Source organism: Rhagoletis zephyria, unplaced genomic scaffold, assembly GCF_001687245.7.
Source record: "Rhagoletis zephyria isolate East Lansing unplaced genomic scaffold, Rhagoletis_zephyria_1.1 Rzeph_scaffold_08979, whole genome shotgun sequence".
NCBI lineage: Eukaryota > Metazoa > Arthropoda > Insecta > Diptera > Tephritidae > Rhagoletis > Rhagoletis zephyria.
Window position 1 is genome coordinate 1 of NW_016166058.1, and position 13,598 is coordinate 13,598.

At 35.7% G+C, this 13,598-nt stretch overlaps 1 long non-coding RNA gene and 4 other non-coding genes across 5 annotated transcripts; all 5 read right to left on the bottom strand.

The window, feature by feature from the left end:
* Positions 1-23: 23 nt before the first annotated feature.
* Positions 24-2,436, bottom strand: LOC108375460 (uncharacterized). The gene is made up of 2 exons (XR_001849161.1): positions 2,401-2,436; positions 24-602 (listed from the first exon to the last, which is right to left on the bottom strand). It is a non-coding gene; the product is annotated as an uncharacterized LOC108375460 (long non-coding RNA).
* Positions 2,437-9,250: 6,814 nt separating this feature from the next.
* On the bottom strand, positions 9,251-9,324 carry TRNAI-AAU (transfer RNA isoleucine (anticodon AAU)). The gene has a single exon. It is a non-coding gene; the product is annotated as a tRNA-Ile (tRNA).
* A 450-nt stretch (positions 9,325-9,774) lies between these two features.
* On the bottom strand, positions 9,775-9,847 carry TRNAK-CUU (transfer RNA lysine (anticodon CUU)). The gene has a single exon. It is a non-coding gene; the product is annotated as a tRNA-Lys (tRNA).
* A 1,453-nt stretch (positions 9,848-11,300) lies between these two features.
* Positions 11,301-11,373, bottom strand: TRNAK-CUU (transfer RNA lysine (anticodon CUU)). Its single transcript has one exon. It is a non-coding gene; the product is annotated as a tRNA-Lys (tRNA).
* Positions 11,374-11,690: 317 nt separating this feature from the next.
* TRNAN-GUU (transfer RNA asparagine (anticodon GUU)) lies at positions 11,691-11,764 on the bottom strand. Its single transcript has one exon. It is a non-coding gene; the product is annotated as a tRNA-Asn (tRNA).
* Positions 11,765-13,598: the final 1,834 nt, after the last annotated feature.

Below are 13,598 nucleotides of genomic sequence, written 5' to 3' on the forward strand. Positions count from 1 at the left end.
GCAAAACCTCTGCGCGATTATAGTTCTTTAGATAATTAGGTCCACATGAAAGTATGGCCTCAGCTCCGGCGGGCAAATGAACACTAGCGTGTTGTTGTGCTCCATCCACTTGTGTGGGATATAACTCGCCATTGGATTTGTAGATCAGTGGCCATTGTATGCGGTTGTAGTGTATGGATGCAATAGGTACAATGCACTCATCGAGCTTTTTTGCCGAGGCAAGCGAAAGAGTTAAAATCAAAATTCCATACGCGACTAAACCCATCTCGAGTTGAAAGTCTTTTGACTGGGATGCTGTGAAAAACATGCAATTTTATTGACTTTGAATGAGAAGATTCCAAACGAAATGGTAAGCGATAGACTTGCAGTATTCCCTTATCAGCGTTGATGATACCTCTGAAGCTTACTTCATATTGAGCGGCTCTGATTTTATTGCATTTTCTGGGTATTTCCTTGGAAAAAGTATTGACCTCTAGTTGCTGATAATGTGTAAAGCGAATAACATAAAATATAATATTTTAGCGCTTACACTTTTGCTATGTGTTTGGCCGAGCTTTTCCTCCTATTGATGGTGTGCATCTAGATATACAGTTTTATGTTGCCTATGAATGCCAAATGAATTTCTTGAGAAGCTTTTTATTACAGAAATACACTCGGAGGTTTGCCATTGCCTGCCGAGGAGCGACCGCTGTTTGAAAAAACTTTTTATATGTTACCCAGATCAGGGATCGGATTCAGGACCAACAGTGTGGTAGTACGCATCTCTAAGCACTCAGTCACACCGACCATATTATACATATGTACATATATACTCTTATTGATCCATACATAGGTATATGTTCCCAGTGTCAAATTGAGCAGCGCTTCTTTAAGACAGCTTTCTCAATAACATCTTCACTTTGGAAGCTGTATTAGAAGAACTTCTTCGAAGGCAGACAAAAGTTTACAAAGTAACGGAAGGCAAAGAAAACAATCGAAGTTGGGGTTTCGGTGCGTGTTAACATTTTAACTGCATTATAATTCCCCTTCTTAGGGAAGCTAAATTAGAAGGTATTGAAAATCACTTTTTAAAATCAAAAAGAAGGGTTTCAAGAAGCAGTATTTTTGTTTATTTCGCTGTCTCGGTATATACGAAACAGAAAACAGATTAAGTCGAGACGTTGCCTATACTGTAATGAACCATTCCCATTATTACTGAAACCAATATCGGCCGCGGCTTGCTGACATGAAAATGATTTAATTCAGGTTTATTTTCCATGAGTTTTTCAATGGCTAGCGCGTTATGGGGCATTATGGGAATGGTGCATTTTACTAAAGTCGACCTCCCGACTTAGACTGTTATTGCATACGAACACATGTATGTATGTATGCATTTATGTATATATTTATTGCAGGAGACGCAACTTGTTTACAGTATTATTTTCTTCGAGTTAATAAAATTAATCAAAGCTGAGATGATAGCAAAAGTCGCTCACATTAATTCATACATACAAACATATGTAAGTAGCATTATCTGCCCTGTTGTTTTTGCGGCCCTGCCTAAATCAGCTAGTCTATTAATCGTTGCGGCCGAGCTCAACTATAACGGTAACTCCGTGAAACGTGCTGTTACGAAAAGGTCAAGCTAAAGAGGCAGGAAGCTGGTTGAATGAGTTTAAGAGGCCGTATGATGCAATAAACATTCGAATGCCTGCTTAAGTAGCCAGATCTTAATCTCATATTTATTTGCCTATATGCCGCTATGTCCGAATTTGGCATCCCCTCAAAACTCATATNTGGGAATGGTGCATTTTACTAAAGTCGACCTCCCGACTTAGACTGTTATTCCATACGAACACATGTATGTATGTATGCGTTTATGTATATATTTATTGCAGGAGATGCAACTTGTTTACAGTATTATTTTCTTCGAGTTAATAAAATTAATCAAAGCTGAGATGATAGCGAAAGTCGCTCACATGATTCATACATACAAACATATGTAAGTAGCATTATCTGCCCTGTTGTTTTTGCGGCCCTGCCTAAATCAGCTAGTCTATTAATCGTTGCGGTCGAGCTCAACTATAACGGTAACTCCGTGAAACGTGCTGTTACGAAAAGGTCAAGCTAAAGAGGCAGGAAGTTGGTTGAATGAGTTTAAGAGGCCGTATGATGCAATAAACTTTCGAATGCCTGCTAAAGTAGCCAGATCTTAATCTCATATTTATTTGCCTATATGCCACTATGTCTGAATTTGGCATCCCCTCAAAACTCATACGGTTGTGTAAAATGACGTTGAGCAATACCACCTGCTCCGTCAGAATTGGGAAAGACCTGTTCGAGCCGTTCGTAACATAAGGTACAACCCAAACCGAATATATACAATGTGGTGTATCCGCTCATTTCACTACGAATTTGTACCTTTTGTCAAAATGATGTGTTTGTTGTAACTTTGTTTTGTACTAATTGTCGATGTGCGTATAATTTGTTATTGAAATTTTTGTTTTTGTTCTGCCAACAACACCTTGTATAAATTCGCCTTGATCCACCCAAACTCGCTATCGTCCATCTTTACTAGCTAACTTTGTTGTTACTAGCCGTCATCGATTCGCCACTTCTCGCTCGCTATGTCTGAGTTCCGGTCGCTTAAAGAAGAATTTTGCATGTGAAAGCAACAACAAAGTTAGCTAGCGCGGATAGACGATAGCCAGTTTGGTTGTACGCATTGAGTTCGTTCGTTTCGCCACTCGCTAACTGTTGGCGAATCGAAGACGGCTAGTATAAAGTCACAAAACCGGAACCGTTAACAAACATTTCGCCGAAACCAACGAAACGAAATGACGAAATGGCTGCCGTTGAAAGCGACCTCTGTGTTTATTTGTTGCATGCTCCAGGAACAACTAGCGAACGAGACTCGCACTGCTAACGAATAGCTGTCAGCTGACTGGCAAAGTGTGGCCACTTTTTCCTTATTTCGTTGCATCGTTGCTTATCAGCAATGCAAGCACATACACATTCATGCACATATATCTCTCTCTCCCACTCCCAGCTGCACAGCTGTATTTAGCACCAATTATCAGATATTCTGTTGCTTCCTCTTCTGCGTGGTGTTGTTTCTGTACTGCGCCTTTGTATTCTTTATTGCAATTTTCACTTTGGTGAATGAAAAAGTATTTGCAGTTTTTTATTGTGCAGCGCATTAGATATTTTGCAACGATTCAATGTCGGTGGCGGTAGTGAAATTATTGAAAATTAAGCAAAGTGCGGTCAGTGGAGTGTAGAAAAATTTAGTGAAGTGTGTAAACAAAACTTGTAAGCTTATCGCAAGTTGAGTTTGTGCTGCTAAAATAGCATTTCATCAGTTGCTTTTATTAGCGCAAATAGATAATAGAAAAAATAGAAATGAGTAGAAAAGTGTTATGGCACCGAGCGAGCGAGTAGCGGGTTCATAACTTGCGCATCATTTGTTACTACGAAAATATGTTTTAATAATTTGTGCCTACAAATAAATGCAAAGTGCCCAAATATAAAGTGTTTCTAAGGTGAAGTGCGGTAGTAAAGTTTTGTTTTAAATAGTTGCTGTTTAGCGGAAAAAATCTTATTTGCTTCCGGTTTCGGTGCAACGCTCGCGGTTACAAGCTGTTGGCAGCGAAGCCCCAGTAGTGCGCGCTCTAGCATATCCGCCCCCTTGTTTGTAGCTTTCATTTTATGTGTCTTCGCCTGATCCATCATCCATCGTTGGCGGCGTATATAGTTACAAACATATGTACATATGTACTGTATCATCGGAACTCTTGGCTGACCCAGTTTAATTGCAACTTGCGGCTATGCCTTTCTCATCTATTCGATCGCATCTCTCCTATCGTCGGCAAAATGATGATGCGGAAGTGGCTGTTGTTGGCCAACATCGACGCCGGGACTATGAAGGTATTAGAGGCAGAGGTGAGTACAAGCAATGCTTTGTACCCGAACTTAAAAAAAACTAGTAATTTGTTTACTTAGCGCTCGTTTGCTAGAAGAACGTCATAGCTCAAAAATTAAAAATTAAAAAAAAATAATAATTAAAATTTTTTTATAAATGCATATGTACATATATGTATCTAGTACTAAAATTTAATAGGAGGATACAATTATTAAACCTTAATTTGCATTAAATAACTTATGGTCAAAGACTGATGGCTTTCTTGTTATGTACATGTACATATGTCAATTTTGGGTCCGAATAACACAATCCGTGATGGAATGAAAATGTTTTCATTCCAACACAATTCAAATTGAAAAAGCGAACTCGTTATCGAATGCCCTAATAAAGTCCGACCGATTCCAAATTTTTGGCCGATGCCGATTAATCGGTCGGACTCTATGCCGTAATCTCAACAAAAAAAAATTTCGAAGTGAATTTAATTCGATCACGTGATTCGTGATTCGGGCTCTCCCTTCTTCAGTCAATGTTTTTGTGGTATTACGACGTTCTTTTAACAACATGTATGTATGTATGTATGTAAATATGCATGTACTACATACATATGTATGTAGGTTGAAAACAAGTACTACATAATTACATCAATTATCTGATCTTCATACATTTTCTTACATGCATTATTTAACTTTTATTAAAAGGAAAATAGCATCTTTGTTATCTACATCGGGTGTGTGAATCAGCTACCAGAACAGCTCGCTGTGATTCATCTGTAGATAGAGCTCAGTGAGCGTCAACAATGAGGATGTATGTATGTATGTATGAACATTAGGGCATCTCAATTTGTATGACAGATTTTTTCGACTGTGCGTATAGTACAGAAGTATTCTGTGGATAATTCTAAGCAAATTTACCGAAGAAACCATGGGTTTAAAATCAATTTGGAGTTTGCCAAATTGCAAAAATAGGTACTATAGTGTCTTAAAGAAGTGCTTAAATTTAGTATAAAAACATACTATAAGAATATTTTGGTATGAGCAATCCATCTCTGAACTTATATTTTTCTTTAACTTCCACCAGCAGGCGTAGCAGTGAAAATTTTCACATTTTCTTCGAGACCTATTTTCGCGATTTGGCACACTACAAACTGATTTTAGACCCATAGTTTATTTGGCAAATTGGCTTAGAATTATATGTAGAATCCTCCTAAGCTATACGCGCATAGTCAAAAAAATAGAAAATAAAATCGACCTGCCCTAATGGGCATCACTCTCCATACGAAACAAATCGGTACTGTTTTTCAACGCCCAAATTCATCATCGCGTGCGCTAAGAAAGTGAGACTGGAATTATACTGAAGTTGTTAAAGTTAAAATTCTAACTTCCAGCTATCCAAATTTATTTGGACGGCATATATTCCTTTTCAACGCACAGTACAGCTTTAAGCAATAAAGCTAGTAGCAAGAGCAAGATCCTCAAGTACCTAAAAAGTAATCTGCCGTTATGAAGTAAGCTATGCTCCCCCACGTCGTAAAAAGCCCTTCAGAGACGGCAAAACTTAGCTCCCGGAAAAGGAGCACAGAAGGCTTTTTTTTTAGATCATCATACTTTCAACCGGCGGAAACACCTACACTGCCATGCCACATAAGGATCCACTGTACTTATTTGGTGGGAAATGTCCAACCTGAGCCTTGAGGCATAGCTGTAGGGCATCAAAAATATGGGCCTAACTGCCGCAGTGAACCATAACATTTTTCTTGGTAGTCTCCAGCTCCATATCGATTCGATTGAAGTAGAACTTCTGCAAGTATCAAGGTCTCACCTACTTAACTCAGATTCCGTTGGGACAAAAAGCTTATCTGATGTACACTGGCATCTACCTACATTTGGAAAGGTACCCACCAACATTGGCCATTTTTTAATTCGCCCCACGTATCGCACCCATCTGTCATAATACGCGTTTGGGATACAACCAAAAGAGATGGTACGTGGTTTCTGGGTCTAAGACGTTGTAGATGTCAGTTATGGATGATGAACAAAGCAGCCTATTCGCAAGCAAAGTGCTGCTTCAATAACAACAAACTTTTTTATATGAGGAATGGCCTGACTCACTGTCATACTCGGTGGCGCAGTGAAGACTATTCTCCATTATTGGAAGTACTCTGATAAATGCCGTGTATTCCCCGCAGTTAGTCCAAATACACTGGTGGTTAAAACATATAGTATAACCACATCTTGTTCTATTTCTTCGTTGGCACTGTAACTACTTAAGCGATTCTGGCCGAGTCTAATCAGTCAGTCGTTTCTTTTCTATGCCATTTGAGACCGATTAGAAATGCCAAGTGTAGCCAAGTCCTTTTCCACCTGGTTATCCCATCACAGAGGAGTTCTTTCTCTTTTTTACGTTTTGTATATAAAATAATCTACGTAATTGCGAAGGTGCGTTCGTTGAAGCTTGCGTAGGCATAAATAACGAATTAAAGCGCAGTCACATATGAGTCTTATCCTCTAAAAATATACTGAGACTGTAAACGTTAATGTAACGATTGACATAATCAACAAGGAAAATGTTGAAAGTAGTTGGACTTAAAAATGATTTTTTACCTAAGAGTAATTTAAGTTACTGCTTTGTTTTTAGCTATAAGTGGCAGCTAGGGCATTCAATCCCGAAGAATTTTAACAATACCGGGATATCGGGATGCAAACAATTCTAAACCCGCGATCTCGGGATTTTTCGGGTTTCCGACTTCATCACAATTTTTGCATTTTACAGTAGGAGCGCCCTTTTTAAACTACACAGATTCATTGTCACCACATTTCGTCTTACGGGGCGAATAATGTACCTTAGTAACAGAGTCCGTAATTTAATTTTTAAATATTTTTATAGAATTCTTAAATATCTATTTTAATTGTAAAAAAACACTTACTCATATATTGCAGAAATTAATTTTCCAAAAAACGCGAACAAAGTAAAATGAGGAACAACTCTGCCACATTGTAAAAGCTTGTTGTGTTTTCAATTGCTACAAGATTTTTCGTTGTTGCAGAGTTCTTTCACAAAATGTTTGAACAAGTAATGTTATTCAGGCAGGTTCTGAAATGCGTTTCCGAGTACAAATGGCTCAAGTTTCAAACTTTGTTGAATATAAATTTTGGTGTTATGTACTTATTTCTCGTTTTTTCATGTCAAATGAATTAATCTTTTCGTTTTCAACATCTCAACATGGAAAAGTGTTCGGGATCCCGGCATTGAATGTCCTAGTAACAGCCAAGCCCTCACGCCTAAACTTATGCTAGAATTGTCATTAAAACTTGCGTTGAATTACGAGTGAATTAAAGTGAAAAAGAAATAAGTGATTTGTTGCGGCACACCTTTTTGACAACCGTCAAACTCAACCCTTAGCTACTAGCTGCTACTATTAGTGTAAGTACCGTTCCCTCATAATCTGTGGTCAATTTATTCGCATTCTCACTTGACTCGCATGTGCCACTCCTCTACTGTCAGCGTGTTGTAAATTTGCTATCTCATATCTACACTTAATGATCTTTAAAATGACATACTATGTACTCGCATACTGTGCAAGGACTTCTTTAGGAGATGAAGGGAAAATTGCAAATCTAATCAAATTAAATTTAAACTGTGTTCATAAAATTTTATTTTTCATTCGAGTGTGTTGTATAATTCCTTTTTTTGCCCAGTAGGAAATGTATTTTACTAAAGGTCACTATTATCTGTAAGGAACTAAAGGTAACTTTTATTTGTATATTTTCTTTAAAGAAAGCTAACTACTTATATTTCTATGACGATGGCCGCGAAATAGTCAAGGGTTACCTCTGCATTACATTTCAAATAACTTGAAACCAATTACTTTTGGACATAAAATATCAATATGAAAAACAATATTTTTTTTTTGTGTTCAAAGTAAAATTTGTATGGGGATATTTAAATAAAAACTTCTTTAAAGAAAATAAATAGCTATATAGGTATCCAACACATAAAAAAATGTCTGTACCCAATACTTCGTGTTCGGTAACCGATACCGATTCTTTACGTTAAACCTTCGCCATTGTACATATTTCAAGCTTACAAAAAATTATTTCGTTGCTATGTTATATGTTATCGGCAAAAAACTTGAACTTAACTTAACTGTAAAATATTTGGGCTATTCACACCTATCTGATTATCAGATTATCAGGGTAAAAATTATTATTCTCTATTTTCATTTGTTGTTGTAAACTGAGTAAAAAATATACCCGCATAACCAGGTAACCTGATAACCCGGAAGGCGTTAATACCCCAATTATTTTTATCAGTTTTCATGAGGAAAATTTTCCGAAACCCGATTAATTACATTAGGCCGGAATAATTTGTTCGGGGCAAAATTTTCGAAGAAAGTATATAGAAAATTCAAATTCTACAATTAATTCTAAGAAAAAATGGCGAACAATCTATTAGCCAAAAATTACGTTTGACCCTCCCAAAAAGAAAAGGCAGTATATTGTATGAAGAAAATACGAAATTTTGAAAATGAAAGATCAACTTCGTCCAGAAAAAAATTATAACACATTGATTTTTCTTGTAAAAATTGAGAGGGTCAAACGTAATTTTTGGTATATAGTTTGCTAACCATTTTTGCTTAGAATCTAACGTAGAATTCGAATATGCCATTCACTTTTTTCGAAATAAAATTACTCCGCCCTAACATATGTATGTATGTACATATATGCATACATATGTAAATACATGTATAAATTTTTCCTTTGAATCAGTATTAAAAGCGCTATTGGCCCCTACATTCGGCTTTAGATAATCGTTTTTTTTCATATACCTAAACATTTCGGTACCGAGTATCGAAAGTATTGGATAGTTTTAAATAGTTAACTTCAAGCGATATGTACATTTATCGAAATGCCGCAAATAAGCTAACTATAAGTGGACTATTTTTTTTATCAATTGATGATTTTTTTTCTACAGGGTGTTTCTCGCATTTCCACACACACACACTCGTTTGCGGTAATGCTATTTTTTCTTTATATTCGTGGACTACCGCACTTAATTACTGTCAGTCACGAAATCTTAAAGTGCGAAGGACAATGTGCGACAATGTGACTTCTGAAAAGTTGAAGCCTCTACATATTTACCTAAAATTGGACTTTAAAATTATGCATATATGTATGTATTATTTAAATTTAATTTTAGCAGCAATTAGTTCAAAGGAATAAAAGAATTGAGTTTTGTATGTTTTTTTGTTCGTATACAATTTTAAAATAATAAGTGTTATCTCGTACAAGAGAAAAAAGCAACTTTGATTCAAAAGTTTTGATTAAAAAAAAAAATTTTAAAAAATCATATTGGCCCATGAGGGGATCGAACCCGCGACCTTCGCGTTATTAGCACGACGCTCTAACCAACTGAGCTAATGGGCCAGCTGGTTGACCGCTGACAAATGCTGCATTTCAATGGGGAGAAGACTTAATACAGTGGCAATAAAACCGCAACATTAATAAATCCGTCCGTACGTCCGTCAATTATTAGAACATTTCTCTCTTGCAGAAGCTAGCGCCAGTTGGCAGTTATAGCGCCAATGGGGAAGAACTGCATGCACATTGTCAATATGTATAACATTTATTAAATTTCTCAGAAACAAAAAAAAAGTTATGCGCAAATAGATCTAAAAACACCCCGTTATTTAATAAAAAAAAATTAATCAGCCCCTCAAAAGTTCAGTAAAGTAATCAAACAAATGAATGCCTTATATATAGTATCTGCAGTAGTTATATGGTAAATCTACAAACAACTTCAATTGTAAAGAATGAAGTGGAAAAATAAAATATTCATATGAAAAAGTCAATAAAATAAGTCAATAAAAAAGACCTCGCCCAACGTGGGGCTCGAACCCACGACCCTGAGATTAAGAGTCTCATGCTCTACCGACTGAGCTAGCCGGGCATGCTGACGTGGCGGTTAAATGGTCTACTTGTACTCAAGGAATGTAAAAATAAAAGAAAAAAGCAAATTTGGCACACATACCGCCGCCTGGATAAAAGATTGCCGTACATGCCACTTTCGACAAGTTTTGGGAAATCACGAATAAAATTTGGGATGCAGTCTCATGGAATTCTAAAATTATTTTGATTTTATTGTTAATTATTTTTGAGTTTATGAAGGATTTACAAAGAAAGGCGCCCTGTCGGAAACTATGCTGTTAGAGGTGGTGCCAAGTTCCCTCCAGGCGATTAAACGGGAACTCGAGTTGTTCATGATGCAGGAAGCGCAGAAGGCGTGAACCGAAACGCATGGTTGCATAGGACAGAAAGCTCACGAAGTTTTTCCTATTCCTCAAGAGGGGGGATGTATAACTGTGGGAAATTGTTCTGACGGGACATTGCCTGTTGGCATCCCACGCCTTTTAACTGGCTCTGACCCAGGATAAAATCTGTAGCAGATGCAGAACGAAAGAGAAACCTTGTGATTCGGTTGTTATTTTGTTAGGAAGTTTGGTAAAATTTGTTTTTTTTTTGCTTAGTGGTAACACTGGTATGTACATAAAGTAGAAGTTTACTTTATACATAAAATTTATAAATTATCTACTAGCGAATACCCGGCTTGATTCGCTGTACCTTAAAAGTATTTTTGTGTTCATGCTCCCTCCCAAAACTCGTATTGGCTTTATTCATAAATAAATAAAATAAATTGAAAGAGCTTTATGATTTATGAAGCATTCTCAATTTTTCTTGCATCTGGGTGTTAGTTATCTAATATGTATATTTTCGAAGGAAATTCAATTTATAATATTATAACTCGAGTCTACATATCGCGCACTTTCTTCCTAAACGTTTTTATATTGATACCCATATTGCAATACATATTTAATTTATCTTATCAATTAAATTAAATTAAAATTTTCAAACAGGTTTCAAACATCCACAAAAATATTTTCGACTGTAAGCCTTCTTAAATATCTTTATTTTGACAGCCATATTACAATATTTACCTATCTCATCAATTTACTTAAACCGCAATTTGCAAACAGGTGGCAACTCTCCAATTATTTTGTGCCTATATTTTAAGCTAGACCTTTGGCAATTCATCGATGGAAACTACATTCGATTCCATGCATTAGCTTTCGAGTGATGCGCATACAAACATATAAACAGGCAGACAAATTTTCCTAAAAATTGTTGATTTCGCTTTTGTTGTTCTAATAAAGACCGCCCCCATATTAATTTTTCTGTAATATCTAAAATGCACAGACATAGGCATGTGCGTGCATTAAATATTCCTATCTTTTACTACGACCTACCAATGATTGTACATCCAGAACGCGACATAACAGTAAATTAATATTTTATTTTCACAGAACAAACTACAAAAAAAAAAAAAAAATAAAAAATTTTACTTGCGCCCAACGTGGGGCTCGAACCCACGACCCTGAGATTAAGAGTCTCATGCTCTACCGACTGAGCTAGCCGGGCTGTTGCGAAATGGCGAGAAAAATAGCCAATTTGACAGTAAGCAGCGCGCAAAAAGTGTTCGAAAGCATAAAATGAAATGTGCATGTTTGTTTGTGTGCAAATTTTAGCGCAGAGAACGTGCTGAGTAGTTTAACTGGTAAAAAGAGCGACCATTTCGTTTCGTTTTGCTATGCAAACACAAATTTAAAGAGATTAATTTCGCATAAGAATTGTAATTCGACTTTTTTTTAAATAACTTGTTGCTTCAGCCTACAATGTTTTTGTGTGTTTGTTAAAAATTATTTATTTAATTCAAAATTAAATTGCAAAAAATCGTGCGCCCCCGGGTGGGCTCGAACCACCAACCTTTCGGTTAACAGCCGAACGCGCTAGCCAATTGCGCCACGGAGGCAGCTGGTGCGACGCCGTCAAAGTTGTCAGATGAGCGACAGTCTTTTTATGTAAGTTTTACTAGATTTAAACAGAGCAAAACGATGTTAATGCCCAGTGCTAGAGTTGAAAGGGCCTATGTGTGTATGTGCATATGTACATTAGACTATCAAGAAAAAAAACCAGAATGGTTTTATTGGTTTTGTCAATTCGGACCATCGGCAACCCGTAGCGATTTGCAGTCAAAGTTAAAATAATTTTTATGGAGTTCGCGTGTTTTGTTAACTTACTCATATTACCTCTATATAAGGCGATATGATCATACCCCCTACAGTATTAGGGCATAATATTTAGTAAATATGCGATTTTGGTTTTTTACCAGATAATCAGGATTTTTTCCAAAAGACCTCAAATTATAGTATCTTTCCAAAAGTTTACACAAAATATGGATTTATGGGTATCAATAAAAAGAAAAACTCAAAACAAGATTAATTAGGTATAACGTTTGTTTTCAATCATGCTTTTGGAACATGTCAAAAATGTCCTTTAAAATTATTATCCTTCGCGATTTTTAATTTTGAATACATTTTGAAGAATCTTAGTTTAATTTAATTCCTATAAACATATATAAGGATATTAAATTATAAGAATTGAAAAGAATATTTTCCTTTAATTAATCTTTTGGATTTTCGTAGGAGAAATCCTGCCGTCCTATTAAAAATTAATGATGCATATTTACCTGAAATGCGTTAAAATATGAGAATGCGAATTTTTCGCATTTCCAAAGTTTTCCTGGATGAATAATTCAAGTTAGTAACTAGAATTTCAACTAAAAGTCGGCACGGGTTATCGTTATCCCACGGCCATAAAACTTCATGCATATGCTATTTAGGCTAAAAAACACAAACACTGAGGGTATGCATATCAAAAATTTAAAAAAAAATGTTTTCCATATATTCTTGAGGCAGTCTAATGTACATATATATGTATATTATCTCCATAAAAAAATCGGTACTGCTTTTCCATCGAAAATATCAAATGTATTACATATGTATATACATATGTATGTAAATATATGTATATTGTTTTTTTTTCAGACTTCCGCAAAAATATTTCGGAAAAATATTAAGATTTACATCAGCTGGATCTATTAGGCATATCTTGTCTACCATATTTTGTCGCCTGGGTAAAAGATTGGCGTAAGAGCAACTTTGACGATTTTTAGTTCTAGATGCAGATATATGTATTGAAATAAGGTTTTTCGATTGGTGTTATCAGTTTTTAGATAAATTCCTTAGTTTCCGAGATACTGACTACAAATCTTTCGATAATTCAGTAAAAATTTATTTAGTGATGCAGTCATATTAAACTAATCAATGTCTTAAAATTTTCGTTCTCCATTTTTGGGCATCTTTTTTAGTTTCCAAGATATTGAGTAAAAAGTGTCGTTAATTTGGCAGAAATTTTGATCACATTTTGTCGTATTTCATATATAGTGGCTCCCAAATTATGGACAAATGGCGCTTACGACAAAAGTTTACCAAAGAAAATCCTTTATAAACTCAAAACTAATTAACAATAAACATTAAAAATTAAATAATTAAAGAATTTTGTGAACTAGTAACATTTTCAGAGACTTTAGAGGAAATCTATCTTCGCGTTTTTGAAAAAATTGCATTCCAAACTTCAATCGCGATTTCCCAAAACCTGCCGAAATTAACATACGACAATCTTTTACCCAGGCGACGATTTGTCAATACTTTGCAATCTACATTCTTGCCATCGAAAGGCTTCAAAATCGTTTTTTCTCACTATTTTCACTATTTTCTTTCCGTTTTTGAAAAATCAGAATTTTT